At 44.3% G+C, this 16,995-nt stretch overlaps 1 protein-coding gene across 1 annotated transcript in view; it reads left to right on the top strand.

The window, feature by feature from the left end:
• The window catches only part of MMD (monocyte to macrophage differentiation associated), a 137,532-nt gene that overhangs the window by 34,420 nt on the left and 86,117 nt on the right, over nt 1-16,995 (top strand). The window contains exon 2 of the mRNA XM_030534105.1: nt 1,471-1,577. The gene's annotated coding sequence lies outside the window, so the exon portion shown is untranslated. The remainder of the gene's footprint in view (nt 1-1,470; nt 1,578-16,995) is intronic.

Raw genomic sequence — 16,995 nt, 5'->3', positions numbered from 1 at the left:
ATTGGAACAAGGGTCTCCCATCTCTGAGGAAAATACGCTGACCACGTAGCTATGGGACATTCTGAGGTGGGGCTCCCTCAGGCTCGCCTGTTGAAGCTGTTGCACTCTGGAGCAAGAATGATTGGAGCAGGGGGACTGGACCTAGAGTCTCCAACTTCCTAGGTGGGAGAATCTTTTACCCTAAAAACTTAGGCACTGGGTAAGTTTAGGGGCCTTCAGGGATCATTGGCATTTTGTGGGTCTCAAGGAGCCAAAACTGGGGATTAGGCACCTATGTCAGAGATTTAGTCCCCTAAGTAATTTTGTGGATCCCACTCAATGTGCCAAAGCCTGTCTTCCAGTGCAACCCACTGGGATCAGGTAATTAAGGAAGGATGGTCCTGTGATTAGAGCACTAGGCTAGGCCTTGGCAGAAATGGGTTGGTGGGTACTCCTGTGTGTGACCTTGGGCAAGACTCTCAGATGCTCTGTGCTTCAGTTCCTCATCTGTAAAATAAGGATAACAGCACTGCCCTACCTTGCAAGGGTGCTGAGAAGATAAAGGCATTAAAAGACTGTGGGGCTGTGATAATGGGGACCATACAAGTCCCACATCTAATCAGCCTTGTTTGGAAATATGGTCTTTTCTTGTATTTCAGTACAAATATTCAACAAAGCCACTACTGTGTTTGCAATTAGAAAACCAGAGACATGAGCTTAGAGTTAGCCCTCTGCTGTCGCTACATGGAGAGGCTGCTGTATGTATGTCTACGCCGCAGTTAAATGCCCACAGCTGGCCTGGGGCTCATGGTCTCAGGCTGTAAAAGTGTGGTGTAGATACTCGGGCTGGAGCCTGAGCTCTGGGACCCGGCAATGGAGGAGGGTCTCACAGCCCGGGCTCCAGCCCAAATGTTTACACCACAGGTTTACAGCTCAAGCTCCATGAGCCTAAGCCAGCTGACGGAGGCCAGCAGCAGATGTTTAATTGCTGTGTAGACATACTCTGTGAGATTTCTACACCTGTTGGAAGCTTTTGTTTCCTCCCTGGGAGAGTTTCAACCTGCTGCCCAGGTTCACTGAGGGGAGGGAAGAGAGATGAGAGGAAGTTAAGGTGATGGCCATTAACAGAGAGATTCACTTAATGTTCCTTTGTTAACAACTTTCTATTTAAGTTGTCCTTGCTCTGCTGATCTGTGCACATTGTTGCTTATGAACTCTAAGAACAAGTAATGATTACTCCCACTCAACTCAGTGGGACCATTCGTGTGAGCAAGTATTCAACATAAGGGTTGCAGAATCAGGTTCTAGTTAATTAAGCCTCATGACATCCTGTGTGATGGGTGAATATCACTATTTCAGTTTCTTTCTGTAAAATGGAAACATGGAGAGTTTAGGTGACTTGACTAAGATCACACAAATCAGTGGCAGAGCCAAGAAGCCCCAGGAGTCCTGGTTGCCTCTAGTCCATTCTAATCTCACTTTTTTTCCTAGGAGTTACCTGTGTCCATGAGGGGTTCTTTGGGCGATGGTGGCAGAAGATTTAGAGGCTGATTCTAACCTCCAGTGACTTCAGTGGAGTTACACCTGCATTACACAAGGTCAGAATCAAGACTATGGAGCTAAATTTTCAAAAGAGCTCAGGGCCAGACCTTCAGGTGCTCCCTCTTCACAACTGGGGCCACATTTTCATAAGACTTTGGCTCCAATTTAAGCATTTAAATAAAGTCCAGATTTTCTAACTGCTCAGCGCCCAGCAGCTACCACTGTGATACTTATGCCCATTCCAGTCAATGGAGTTGTATCCAGTTACAGCAGTACTGAACTAGGCTCATTTTCTACCTCTGCTCCCCTCCCTACCACCTTCCACTCATCTGTCTCCAGCCTCTGCTCTCTCACGCCATACAGTCTCACCACAGCTGATTATTAGCACCTTTTCTTATGTTTCTCCTGTGGTGTATTGGATATAGCACTAGCCTGGTTCTCAAGACTCCTGGATTCTTATTCCTGGCTCTGCCACTGGCTTCCTGGGTGACCTTGGGCAAGTCATTTCATCTGTAAAATGGGGATAAGAATACTGGCCTCCTTTTTAAAACAATTTGAGATCTACTGACAAAAAGTGCTATATGAGAGCTAGCTGTTATTACATTTATTATCTGCTTTCTCTGAGGCCTTGTTTACACTGCCACTTTACAGCACTGCAACTTTCTCGCTCGGGGTGTGAAAAAACACACACACACACACACCCTCCAAGCGCTGCAAGTAGCACTTGTAGCTACTCCCCTCATGGGGGTGTCTTTTTACAGCACTGGGAGAGAGCTGCCATGGCAGCGCTTTAACGTTGCTAGTGAAGACATGCCCCAACTCCCTACTGAAAAGTTTGGAACCAGATCTTTACCCCTCAGTCCTGTACAAGTTAATAAGAATGGGAGAGAGAGAAAAAATGTCTTAACTCTGTGATATTCAAATACATATATAAAAATACATAAAGAGTTCTGTGATACAATTTGTATCAAAAATGCAAAGTGAAATAAAGCTGTTATATTATGGCATGATAAAGGTAATTGTATGGGTTGGAAATGATTCGGGAAGAAGAGGCTTCATGGTTATCTTAAATGGCTGCAACTTGTGTTTTTAAATTATGTCAAGGGCATCTAGAGTATATGGATGGATGCCATTGCAGCACTCCTATAAATTGGAACCAATACATTAAATAAATGAGGATGCTTCCGACTGTTCAGTGCTAAATGGGACAGATCAGCTGCTAACAAAGTCTTGACTAATGATTTTATTTGGTGCATAGAAGAACAGATAACTTAAGCCAAAGATCCACTTTTGATGATGATTCAAATGAGCCACGTCCAAGTGAGATATTCCTTTCTTATGCAGAACTGAGCCCTCTGTTCTCAAAGAACACATTCCCCTATGACAGGAACACACTCCGGGGTGCTGTACTTCTTGCCAGAGACTGAGGCAATAACTGAATGTACTGCTGGATACTACTTCCTGCAGGGATTTCTACCAGCCCACTGATCAACCTGTGGCTAAACTGCCCTTGTCATGGGATGGAGGGTTGTACTCTCTGAAGATAGTGTCAGGAATCAGGCCTTGCAGCAGAGCCAGTCTATGGGCCCTAACAAACACAGCTGGCCTGTTGTAGGTTATCTGATTGGCTACATTGCCTGACTGGAGGAAAGAGTCAGCTCTGTCTCTTGACACTGGCCTCTAACTCTGACTCTGGGCTCCTATTTCTGGCTGCCAGTTCCAGTCACTAGACATGACCACTCATGTCCTAGTCTCTGACAGTCTTTGAGAACATTTGCCATTTGGAATGCTCCGGGTGGCACCAAAGCTTGCTTATTGGAAGTATCTTCATAAGCCCAATTTCCAAGCCACATCAAAGAGGCATGATCTCCAGCAGAGATAGGGAACCACACACACACACACAACACACACACCCACTGCTCCTTGCTACCATCCTTCAATGGGAGCCTCGTGCCAGATACAGGAAAAGTCATAGTTCCATGTTCCACCAAGCAGATACCTTTGTCTCACTACCATGTTATTAAACAGCTAAGAGAAGGAGAAGTAAATGAGAGACCAACTGAGTGACCAGTAGGTCCAGCTCCTAGGTGGCGGGAAGGGGGCAGGAGGCTCCGTGGCGCATGCTACTCTCACCAGCAGGTACCAGCCCCACAGCTAGGAGTGTTGAGCCAGTGCTTGGGCAGCATGCGGAGCCCTGTGGCCCCCCTGCCTAGGAGCCAGACCTGCTGGCTGCTTCCAGGGCACAGCGCAGTGCCCCAGGACAGGTAGGGACTAGCCTGCCTCAGGTCCGCAGCACCGCCGACACCTGGTCACCTTATAATTTATACAGCATGCAGGGCCTGCTGGGATAACCAGGCCTACGAGTTCACCCTAACTGTAAGCTCAGGTGTAAGAACTATATGAAAGTTCATAAGATGTTACTATAACAAATGTTGCTGGAAAGTAGGTCAAATTCCTTTCAATAATGAATGTTATAAACAGATGCAAGAGGTCTAGACAAGGAGACTAAATTAGTCCTAACAAAAAAGGCCTTAAGGAAAGACTTTAGGGGGGAAAATAGGGAAGAACAGACCAAGGCTACCAGAGCAAGCTTCACTATCATGGCTGCCACTCCAATAGTCTGCTTTATCCTAATCCTGAGGGATGTCCTGATCAGATCGGGCCAGATAGAGGGACCCAGATGACATCACTGCCCCTTCCAGCCCCAGCTGATTCCCAAACACCAGCTGAGATGAAATGGGATTGGACTTTTACAACAGCTCCAACCCATCTCATTTAACAACTTCTCTTTCCCCTCAAAAGACAGTTATTGCCATCTTTGATACCATCTAAGAGACTGTCAAACAAGGATTTTTTCCTCCTAAAGCTCTCTCCAGCTAAAGAGAAAGGGAAGAAGGGAGGTTGTTAAAATGAAAGCCTGATTTAACACTTTACATTTCAAATCCTTTGACTGTTTTTCCTTCTTATCTTTAATAAAAGGATTAAAGGATTTTTACTGTTGTGTTTGCCATGGTACTAAGCAGACTGAGGTCTCTGTATACCAAACCCCAAATCTCATTTAACACTGTTTAATGTTAGACAGTGACTGGGTTATGTTAATACCTTTAGCCCCCTTTATTCCATCTAAAGTAATACAACAGGCCACGCAACTGAGTGAAGGAAGGGCATGTGTGTGTTGGGGGCTTCACCCTCTTCTCCCCACTCCCAAAGTGGGAAGCTCCATTCTGGCAAGAAGAGGAAAAGACACAGACTGCAATAATTTAGCTTGGCCCTGAGGGCTTCAGTATATCTTGCCTTTCCTTAGGTCTTCCAGTCAAGTAGGCCTGTCATTAAACTTGATTGGCCTCTGCCTGGCCATTAGCTGGATGCTAGTTCCTGAGCAATGCCAGAGTAATTGGACATGATTTGTTGTGTTAACAGGAGTGTATCACCAGCTCTGAACTGAATCAAGTCTCTAGAAATTTCCTTGCAGCCAGGGGCACTGGAACAATTTGTATAGTGGGGGTGCTGAGAGCCATTGAACCAAACTTTTAACCCTGTATATGATGGAAACCACTGCAAGCCAGGGGGTGCTGCAGCACCCCCAGCACCTCCTAGTTTCAGCATCTTATGCTTGCAGTTTCTCTATTCTCTGAACTAACTAGGGAAAATGCAGTACAAATTACAGGGCGCTTGTTTGTTGGTGCATAAAACCCAGAGCAGCCAGGACATTCAAGATTAAAACCAAACCCTTAGAATTAGGTTACTCTGTGATCCCTTTTTTTAAATCTGCTCACTCATATGGTTACATGACAATTTTGCAGATTGCCAACAAAAAAACCATAGCTCTGAGAGAGTATGTGTGTCTAGAAAAGGCCAGGTACGTGACTCAGTGTTCATTTCACAAACACATGCCCTCTCCTAAGCGCTGTTTTGATTGGCAGTCTGGAAAGCATCAATGTTGGCAGAATGAACATTGTCGCTACGGTACACCAGAGACCGACACAACATAACATAACCATCTCACTGAATGGATGCACAGTTTAAAAACTGATCAACAACGTGATGTAACCTTAAGTGTCCCTATCTGTTTTGTATTATACACGTGCATATATAACCCTTGACAGATAGGCACTGATCCAAAATCCAGTGAAATCAGTGTTAGAATTCCCACTGACTTCAATGGACTTTTCAGAAAAGATTGTAGACTAGTAAATAAGGGCCTGGACGCAGCAAAGCACTTAAGAACATGCTGAAAGTTAAGCAGCTTCTTAAGTGCACTGCTGAATCAGAGCCAAGAAGACTAATGAAATACACTGGACCAAAACCATGTGCACCTTTACAAGTCAGAGACCCAATCATTCTTACTCCCACTGGTACCAATGGTAGAAGTCCCATGGACTTTGGCAAGATAAGGATCATATCCAAGGACAAGCATCTTCAAATCAATGTGTTTGACTATGAGGCAATGCAGCTCATTCAAAATAGGGAAATTTTCCTCCGATAGGAGCCATGTTGGAGCTAATCCAAAGTCTTATCAACCAAACCAGCCCATCAGGAAGTACTGTGGTTAAAGGAACACTCTCAAGGCTGGCACTATAAGCCCATAATCATCCCTAGACCTGCTCTTACTTTGATTGGTGAACATACTGTGCCATCCACTTACCTCCACTCTTTAGAGCAGGCCATCTTGGAAAAATCCTGCTCCTCACGACACCCTTGTTAAAGCAAGTTAACTTCAGAGCTTTGATCTTCTATCCAGAGCCAGTACTGGGACCTACAAATCTAGCACCCAAGCAGAACTCCAGAGAGGTCCTTTGGGCCCAGATCCTCAGCAGTATTTATTATCTAATTTATGTATCTATTTGTTTATTACATGTATTATCATAGTGCCTAAGAGTCCCAGTCATGGACTAGGACTGATGCGCAAGGTGCTGTACAAACAGAACAAATAAAAAGACAGTTCCTGCCTTAGTTTAGTCACCCAACTCTCACTAATTTCAAATTGATTTGAACCAATGGGAGTTAGGTGACTAAATACCTTTTAGGCTCTCAGCCTCGGGGTCTTCCACCCCCCAAGCTCAAACCTCTTTAGAGGCCTGCAAAAGTTCTGTCTGCCCTTTTTCCTCTCTTTTCTTCTTCTTCATGAACCTTAGCATTCTTCTGTGGTTTGGCCAGAACCCAGAATGGAAGCATTGGAGAAAATCTTTAGACAGAGCCTTTACTCATGAGAGTTCCAGCCCAATTCTGCAAACTCAAGGGATTCAGAGAAGCCTTGGGATTGACGAATGCTTATCCAAACTGCATGTATAAACTACAACAGCTAACTAAGAAGGTTCTAGCAAGAGAGAAATGGGATTTTAATTTCACATCTGAAAAGGAAATAATAAATGTGCTTTCCTCCAAGATATTGCATTAAGTCTGATTAATTTCACTAATATACTCCAAGCAGTCTTTTTCCCCCAGCATGAGTGTTCTTGGCTCCCTGGTCTTTGAGAACAACTGCTAGGAGACAACAAAAACCATAAACCCAAGCTATAAATCAGAGCTGTCAGTCTTCCCCGCCCCATTATGTAAACAGAAAAAGCCTACACAATTATTATTCAATTTTGTTAGTTGGCTCCACTCTCCTTTTCTGGAGACAATTCCCTTTCGCAATTAGATTAGGCGATATGTGAAGTCGTGCTGTAAGCAGAACGGAGCTTTAATTGTAACAGCAGTCTCATATGTGATCTTGCCAGTTTGGGTTTTACAGATTATTGCTTTAAGCATTTTAATACCCAGAAAAAATAAATCAGGGAATGCTGACTGAGATCCAACGCAAAACAGATTCCAAATATGCAAGTCTGCTGATTGCAGTATTTGGAGCTCATGCTCTTCTTGCTGTCTGTACCCCTGCCACTATAGAGATGTCTTATCGAAAGCCCCAATTGAATTAGCTTTTCCAGTCCAGAAGAAGGATCATGTTAGATTGCTTTAGATTAAGCCATGATTGAAATTTTCAAGGGCAGCCTTTCGAGGCAAGATTATTTCCCTGGTTTCTTCTGGAAAGGGAAGATTAATTTAGATGCGTCTGTAAGACACAAATCCTGCCTGCTGTGACTCGTGCATGAGCTGAGAGACCGCAAAGTGAGCAGAAAACACCACACTCCAAATGTTTTAACCAGCTGCAGAGCAGATATACCCTATGAGTTCAACTCAACTCCCCACCTTACAGCACAGCCAGGCAGGTCCAATGTGTGATCAGGTTTCCACACCCTATGTGCACCATGGGAGCTCCCTCCAGATCAATGCTCCTTGGAGGTGGGAAGAACTATGTGGATCTCCCAGTCTTTATCTCCTCAAGCACAAAAAGGTGCTGCAAACTCCAAGACACTGGATGCCTGGAGTAGCAGTCACAGAGTGGATTTGCTGTTACCCCTTGCTAGAGTCTCTTTGTATTAGCAGAGTCTTCAAGGGTCCAGCCAAGATGCTCAGGGTGGAAGCAGGATTTCTGCCTTGGAAAAGAGGTGTAGGGTGAAATTCAGGCCTCATGAAAGTCAATGGCTAAGCTTCTGTTGATTTTAGTGGGGCCAGAATGTTACCTACAGTCCATACACCTTTTCCTGTTGTGAACCGAGATGTATATTCAGGTGAGAAATAGCACTTCTTTGATTGCAGCCACGAAGGCTGAGATTTTCAAAAGTGCTCAGCATGGGCCTATCTCTGCTCCCGACAACTGACTCACTGACACCACTGAACTGTCTGGAAAAACCCTGCCTAAATGTAGCCCATCACTGTGGTTACAAAAAAAAACGACCCAAATTTCTTCCAAAGAAAGAGCATGGACCAAAATCAGAGAAATGGAGCAATTGATTGCCAGTTAGTGGAGGGAAAACGGGTCAAATGGGATGAACTGATTAAAAACAACAACAAAATCTTCATACACCAGACTCCTGATTTTCTGAATCCTTATTATCTGAACCTGGGCATTAACCAAATCCCTTCAGATAAGAAAGGGATTTGGATAATGCTGAGGTTTGGATAATAGAGAAGAGATCCCTGTGGGAAGTCACCCTGCTGCAGAATGACAGTGCAGGGAACCCGCCGCAGCCTCATCAGTCAATGGAAGGAGTGAGCAGGGCCACGACAGAGGAGATACAGAGGGCTCCTTCCGCTGCCACTTCCATCCTCTCAATTATCCGAACTCCCGATTGCCCAGCCAAACTCCTTGTACCCCATGCTAATTGGATAATCAGGAGTACACTGGGCACCTTTTAGTAAAAAGCTCATGTTTTCCAAACTGACTCAGAGATTTGGTTACACGATTCCTACCAGAATCAATGGGATTTGTGTGGCTAAATCATCTAGCTGGCTTGGAAAATCTACACCAGCATGTACCCCTGCTTTGACTTACACCTGTTCTAGGGTAGGCAGGGCGGTCTAGTGGACAGGACACTGGATTGAGACTCTTCCACTAGCTTGCTGGGTGACCCTAGGCAAGTCATGTCACCGTGTTGTGCTTCAGTTTCCCCATCTATAAAATGTAACAAATAAAGATACTTCCTATGTAAAGACAAATACAGCACTCGCCACTTCCAAATCTTTACATAAGATGGAGGACATTACAAATAATTCTGTATTGACTCTTCATCTGAATTACAGTTTTCATCCTGTGGGTGGCACCAGTCCACCAGGTGCCTGGAAAATCTGCTTTTTGAGTAATAGGGTTGACCTTAGTCCTAAAATTTGGACTATAGGCTATAGTCCTATAACAGGCCTTGGGGTTCCCAACTAGTACATATTAACTGAGAATGGGGTCAGCCTCAACTGAGCCCCATACACCATCTGTTTTCCCCTTTGAACACAAAAAAGAATGGCTACATATCAGTATTTGCGTCAAGATCAGTTTTGCCCATTGAGACAAGAGCATTAACAAGCCCTGCATTTTTATACACTCCCTGCAGGCTTCATGCATTTTTATTTCCGAGTCTGCTTCCCTTCTGCCTCATAAATCGTCTGGCCAAACAAATCATAGTGCAGAAGTCATTCTAATATGTTCTGGTCTGCGTGATGAGTGTGTATCATTCCTCACAAAGCCATCTGCACACAAAGCGTTCTGCAGAAAGAATAGCCACCCCAAAAACTGTCTTTCAGAATGTCGCGAGGAATGTTCTTACCCTAATGATGGTCAGATGGGAGTCCTTCCATTGACATCAATGGGCTTTGGATCAGGCCCTGAATGAATGAAGCCCCACTCATGTAAAAATCATGTGACATACCCAAGCTAATCAGCTCCTATTATTCCAGCCACTCCAGAGTCAAATGCCGTATGGAGCATATCCTCAGCAGGAGGTGTTGAGACAATTTACACCAGCTAAGGATCCAGCCCTATGACCTCAACCTTTGTATTCCCTGACCAATGCTAAATTTCCCACTAAGTTCCACTGAGGGACATCCCGATATTTCTAACCTGTCCTGCTGCCATCTCCTTGAAGCAATTGGCTCACATCAGACAACAGAATAAATGTTAACCCACATAAAAGGCTGGGTCTGAAGCATGTCATGGTTCCTAAAATATCCTGCTCACTGGGCAGTGTGTGCTGTTCTAAGGTCAGCCGTATGTGAGTGGACATTAGGTTAGAAAATCTCCTCTTAATACGTTCCATATGACGAATATCTGTGTGTTTACAGGGAGGAGACGATAATGGACTTTGACTTTTGGACAGGCTGAAGGAAGATTTCCTTTTTAATTAGAATGGGCTGACAGCTGTAATTTTAAGAGCATAATTGATGACCAGGGCTTGTTTACACATGAAAGTTGTTCTGGATTAAGGGAGGGTATGAATTTAAAGTGGAGTGACTGGACGTGTGGACACAGACCTTATTCCAGAATAAGAATATCTTTTCCTGATTTAGCTTAATCCTCTTAAACAGCTTGGCAGCATGGAAGGCTGATACCCAGCCTATCATACCCACTGTTTCCTTGTACTCTCCGTCAGCTGCTCTGTATCCATCTGTTCTCTCTTGTTTTAGACTTTGCACATCTCTGGGGCAGGGATTTTCTTTTTGTTCTGTGTTTGTACAGGGGTTTTGGTCCAAGACTGGTGCTCCTAGGCATTATGGTTACAATAACAGTCGTCACTGTCCAGGCTTGAATTTGATTAAGTCGTAGGCTGTCATGGCAAACCCCAAAGTTGTAGCTGAGCTAGTCACAGCCAAAGGGAAATTGCCAATGTTTGGGATTATATTTTACCTAACACTCATGTAAACCCTGTTTTGCCTCATATAGATTACATTAATTGATATGTGTTGAATTACTGAAGAAAAGCCTTATTTCCGATTGGCCAATTGCTTCCCAAACATTGCTACTGTCTAGTCTGTTTTAAAGGGCCAGTGCCTCCTGTTTAGCCTTTACAAGGTAGAGTGAGTATAGTCAGAGTACACAGAATTTGATGCATTTCTGCTCGCTATTTTATGGTTGTTTAATTCAGATGTTTTCTTGCATTTAAGGAAATGACTCATTTATTTTTGCTCCAGGGTAGTTTGGCCAAAGAGGATATGGGTTTCGATTTTGCAGAACTTGGTCAGATGGGGTTATCAGTTTGTGAATCCAAATACAAAATGAAGGGTGGCTTGGATCCAGGTTCCAATATATCTAACATCAAAGTATCTAAACCTGAAGTTGAGGGTTTGGATTAAGATTCAGGTTTTAACCCTCTCTCGTTCAACCATCACATCTTCCCCTACGAGAAGGAGCTTGCAGACGGCTTCTCTTGATGGGCTTCAAATACCATCAAACCCTACTGTGCCATCCCAGTAAAAGTATGAAATGGTAAAGGTGCCTCTTAGTTCCCCTCCTTCCTTCTTAGGTGCAAGTTTTTTATTAGAAGAAGCCCAGAATTACAGAGTGCAGGGCTTGGATCCAGATTTCCCCACGTTTCTGGGGTCAGATCTGAGGATTTTAGTTTGAGCTTCATCTCATTGTACTGACTCCTAGTAATTAAAGGAACGCAATTAACTTTTAACTTGCCTTAAAATGGTTTTGGTCTAGTCGAGAATGGTCCACCAGGCTTTAAAATACTGCTGTGTACTGAGAGCCAGATTATCAACCCTTTGCTCACCTTGGTGAACAGTTGCTAACTCAGCGAGTCAGACTGATGGTCCATCAATGGGTTTTACAGAAAAAATAAGATACAGGACCAGATTCTTTGGTCTGCCCAATTCACTTCGTGCTTATGTAACACTAAGTAAACTTAAAGTGGGAGGAGATGTGCACCCGAGAACTCCCTCTACACATGGCAGCACAGAGCCTCTGATAACTACCTCCTTTGCCTGCTCTGCTGTCCAGCTCCACTGACTCTTGTGCAGGACGTGCTTCATGATGTCAGGAGAGGCAGGGAATGTGCTGGGGACAGGGAGGAAGGGGTGTCATGAGGAGAGAGAAAAAGATTATGTCCATGGAGCAGTAAGGCTCCATTGTGCCCTATTCTTCCATTTTAAATTTAAATATAAAGCTGCCCCCTTCAGATCACACCAGGAGGAGCAGCTGAAAATCATGGATCTGCAATCGGTTCCTTGTCAGAACCCATGTCCACTGACCTTGAGCTCTGCTCAGGAGCAGTGCATCACTGGGTCCACCAATTTTTAGGCCCTGAACTTGTGCCTCTTGAAGTCAGTGTGCAATGGATCAGGCCCTAAGCAACTAACTTAACATTTTCTGCTTTCTAAGAGAGAAATGATAGCCGTTGCCTCAAGAGGAAAACCTAAGTCACCAAGTGCACGGCATATAAAAAACAGAGTTCTACAATATCATGAGATAATTAACTCTCGTTCCTACTAATCTCTAGGATTCTGAACTAACTCTCATTCCTACTAATCTCTAGTGTTCTCTACTATGTTTGCTGAGAGTCAGACTTTCTGGTAACAAAATATGTGCAAAAACAAAATTCCCTTAAAAAATCATCCTTGTTAAGGCTTTTATATTTTATTTTGATGTTCTACCTTTAACAATATACTGGCTCAGAAGGATTGTGATGCGAGATGCATCAGTTCTTCACCTTGTGGAGATGGGAAGACTTGATTTAGATTGAAAGGTCTTCGAGGCAGGGACTGTCTTTTTGTTTTGTGTTTGTACAGCACCTGGCACAAAGGGGTCCTGGTCCATGGTACTACATATTAATAACGCAGGGCCCAATTTCCAAAAGGATTCAGCATGCAGGGACTCCTCTTGCTTTCAGTGAGGTGCTGAAAATTAGGCCACGTTCTTTCACGGGGCTTAAATGGGCTTTTGAAAATCTAGACACTTATTCCGGTGCTGAAATGGGAAATGGGGTGCTGACTACATCAATAATTTGTGAGGGGATCCCTGTGTCTGGTGCCGTCATTGGTACCCATGATTACCCATGTGGCACATCTCTAACTTGAAGCAAAAAAAAAAAAAAGGATTTAAACTTTGGTGCTTTGAAAAAGTGTAAAACAATAACAAATGAAGCTAATAGTCAATGGAAAACAATATCTAATACTTTTAGGGAGGGGAGCACACAAAAGGAAACTAAACTGCACTACATGGGCCAGATTTTGCTCTCACTTAAACCTTTGTATATCCAGAGTAAATCTACTAACAGCAATGAGGTTACTCCAAATTTCCAGCCCGGTCATTTGACCCTGTATTACAAACAGCACAAAACAAGTAATAGGGAATATAACACTCATTGTAAACACTCCTGAATGTCTACTGTGGGCTCCCGCAGAGATCAGAAATACCCTGGGGACTGTGCTGTCAGGGTTATGGGTAGTAGAGAAAAGACAAGTGGTTTGGGCTAAAGAAGCTGTGCTTTCATTATTGGCAAATAACATGGCAATTGGGTTGAGGTGGTTTGACAGGCCTGAGTTTCTGAATAGGTGTGAAACCACAGAAGGCCCAACTGTCTGAACTATGTGAGTACCAGGGGCCTGCCAGGAGCTCTTGGCTCAGAGTAATGGGGGCATCTCACAGGCAACACTGTCATCGCTTTGCAAAACTGTATCTATGTACACATGCAAAACGCTGAAGCTGTGTTGCAGAAGTGGGAATTCAATCATGGCACTTTTCCTTATCACTAGTGGTTACAGATCAAAATGCTGCCAAAGGCAGTGTCTCTTCTAACTTGGAATATCTAAACTCAAGAGGGGAGGTGGGATTGTTATCATAAAATTTCCTCTCTGCTTTTAAATTGTGCTGGAAGGTAAGAGGATGTGGATTGTTTTCCTGAGTACAATAACTTTCAAGTCGGTTCCACCTCTTGTGGAAACCGACCATAAATTGTTTTGGGAATGTGTAAATGCTCAAAATAGGCTCAGGCTTCAGTGGAGTTACTCTTGATTTGCACCAGCATAGGTAAGATCAGAATTACCTTTACCTTTTACTGTGATAATTACTCATTTATGGCTGAATAAAGAGAATTTTCTGTATTTGTATTACAATAGCAGCTACAGGCTCCAACCACGATCAGTGCCCCATTATGTTCAGCTCAGTACAAACATATAAGGGACAAAGAGTTTATAATCTAAACAGACAAAGGAGGTATTGTCCCTATTTTATAAATGGGAAACTGAGAGATTAAGTGATTGACTCAAGATCAGGCAGAACATCTGTGGAAAGAGGAGGTGAGTTGAACCTACTTCTTCCCTATCATAGACTAGGACTTTAGCCACTAGGCCAATACCAAATTCAGTTTTTCTAAGTCCTAGTCCAGTTCCTTAGCTACAAGACCACCCTTCTTCTATGAGATCAGAGGCATTGTTTGATGATTAAGGTAACAGAGCAGGATAGATGAGAGCTTGCTTCTACTCAGTGGAAGGAGAGTTCTTACCCCCTGTGATGGGGTATTGAAACCCCACACAGGGATAAAAGGGACTAAGGAGTAGTTTTGGGTCCAAGGAACCCCACTGCACCTGCAGAGCCTGCTCCAGCCGGACGAGAGTTTAAAAGAGAGCCAGACAGCTCAGAGAGGGGGGTAGCAGGTAAGTCCATCCCCATGTCCTATCTGCAGAGCTCCTGAGTCAGGGCCTGGTAGGAATCCTTGCTGTGGGGAAGTGGGAGGAGGGTGGTCTGCAAGTCGCAGCTACCCCAGGACCTGGAGGAGGGACTAGCCAGTAGGTAAGGATTAAAGAGCACTTGGCTCTGTCTTTTCTTGGATTGTTTGCGAAGCTGTGACCATGCCTTGACTGGGAAAGAAAATGGTAGGAAGTGTCCCAGGGAAGCAGCTCCAGAGCGCTCCTGGGTGCTTGACAATGCTGCCATGTGTATGGCCCTCGGCTGGAGCCTGGCAGAGAGGGAATGCCTGGGCTCCCCTGCCATCCAGCTATGAGGGTGGCATAGCCATCTTTTGGGATAAGGGGGATAAAAACCTTGTAAGCCCTGAAGAAAGGGGGTGAGGCCTTTCGGGGGTGCAGAGCTGGGCCACAAGCTCCTTGTGTGTGTGTGGGGGGGTGGGTGTTGGCCTTCTATTCTTTGATAGACTGTTACCTCAGAAAGGGGTGGGCTTCAGTGGGGAGCTGGCCAGAGGGCTGAGTTACTATCTACCAGAAGAGAGACCATCACAGTGCTGGAGCCACCACTGGCAGGGACCACTAAAGATGGGGGAAAGTTGTGACCCAGGGCCCTAACCACTAGGCTGTACCACCAGTAAACCCAGCCCTGTCACACACCCCTATGCTCCTGTACAGGCAAACAGTCCAGGGCCCAGTCTTGCACTTAAGGACCAAATCTGCCAACTTTTACATGGCTCCACTTCAGTGTAAGTGGCGGCAGAATGAAGCCCTAAGTGCATCAGTAACTTACCTTGTGGGTGGGGGCCCAACTAAAACAAAAGAGTTGATGTCAGAGGATTTTATTTCCACTTCAGCACAGATTTCTCAGAGCCTCCAAAACACAACACTTCACTTTCTGTGTGCGAGTCTGAGAGGAACATCTGGTAAAGGTTAGGGTCAAACGTATAAATGGGAGAAAGCACAGCCCATTTCATTAAAACACTCAATCTGTGACGTCAATTGAACTGATCAAGCCCTTCTGCATTGCAGTCAGGGAACCATTAACTTTATCCACTGGTGGAGTGTTTATATGGAAAATATGAAGCCAGGAAGTTTCTCCTGAGTGTGATATTAAGGCTACCAAAGTAGCTTGTTCTCCCATGTGTTTTTCTGCATGTGTTGCTTCCTTGCTCCTTCTCTCTAACACCAGCTCTTTCGCTGCAACTTAAGTCACTGCTTCTTGCCCTTTCTTCCGTTGCAGGGATGATGTCTCCTTTTCTTGTGTATTCTGTCAAGTATCACAGAAGTCTATGGATTCTGACCCAGTTCTCACATTTTGCTGGGAGTTGCAGCTTCCTACAACACATGCACAAAATGGCCTCGGTCCAAAATACACTTGGAAGAATTGGGACTAGGTTTTAGGAGTGTAATTAAAAAAAACAGCTTCCATGAGAACAAAATGCTTACTCTTGTAGAGTTGTTTAAAAATCTAGAGCATCTTTTAACAGTGCACATAAAATATAAGGGAATCAGAATACACATGACTTATTTATGCAACAGTTTCACTGGAATTTTGTGGCTTTTCTAGTAAGCCTTTTCCACATTTTAATTTTTTTTTCCCCACAGATTTTCTCCAGCAATTCTGACCCATCCAAAGCCTGAAATTCTCTCACCAGTCAGCCTGTTTCTGCTGGGGAAGCTGGTTTTTTACTGTCAGGACTCAAGAAAAGGGGATTATTGAATGGGCTTGACAATAGTGTCTTTCAGAGGTCTAGTCCATGGGTAAAACTGAAAACATACGTTATAAACCCAAGATCAACAGGTGCCAAATGTCAGACTTTCAGTGCCAAAGCACAGAACTTGACAACATGAGCTTACTCTAGCAAGTGGCAGAGGACTACGCTCTTGTTCTCCATGTCTTAATCATCTACCCAAGTGAACATGGCACATGCAGCAGACCTAAAATACATCTACTTCTGCTGGTAACAAAATGAGTGATGCCACCAATACGACATCTCACAGGTGTGCACAGCTTTCTGCAATTTGGGGCCTGAGTTCTGAGTTGGCCATCCCACAGACTATGCTCTGAGCAACTATGTTTCACTACTCCTGGTCTCCCAGTCTCTGGCTCACTGGGCAAGTGATATATGGACAGTCCCTTCAGCCCCTCAATGGGAGAGAATGTTTTACATTACTCAACAGCCAGTGCTGAGGTCCTATTGTTCGCCCTGCGCTAAACAATGATGCAGAAGCATCTAAAGGGTGTCACTCAGAGCAGAATTTGACCCATTGCCTTGGGATGGGGAGACTGAGAGGAAGGAGTTGATAGAATAGGCTCCTCTACATAAAATAAAAACCTCTGCCATCTCTCTTTTAGACACAGGCAGTTGTTCAAGATCCTCCTTTTGATAAAATATTGCCCAAGCTATCACAAATCGGTTGACAACTGGGACTTCACATTTGACTTTGTATTGCACTCCCATGGCCATATAAAACTTCTCT

This window comes from Gopherus evgoodei, chromosome 15, assembly GCF_007399415.2.
Source record: "Gopherus evgoodei ecotype Sinaloan lineage chromosome 15, rGopEvg1_v1.p, whole genome shotgun sequence".
In the NCBI taxonomy this organism is placed as follows: Eukaryota; Metazoa; Chordata; order Testudines; family Testudinidae; genus Gopherus; species Gopherus evgoodei.
The sequence above is the reverse complement of the archived record's forward strand: the minus strand, read 5'-3'. Positions and strand labels throughout refer to the sequence as shown.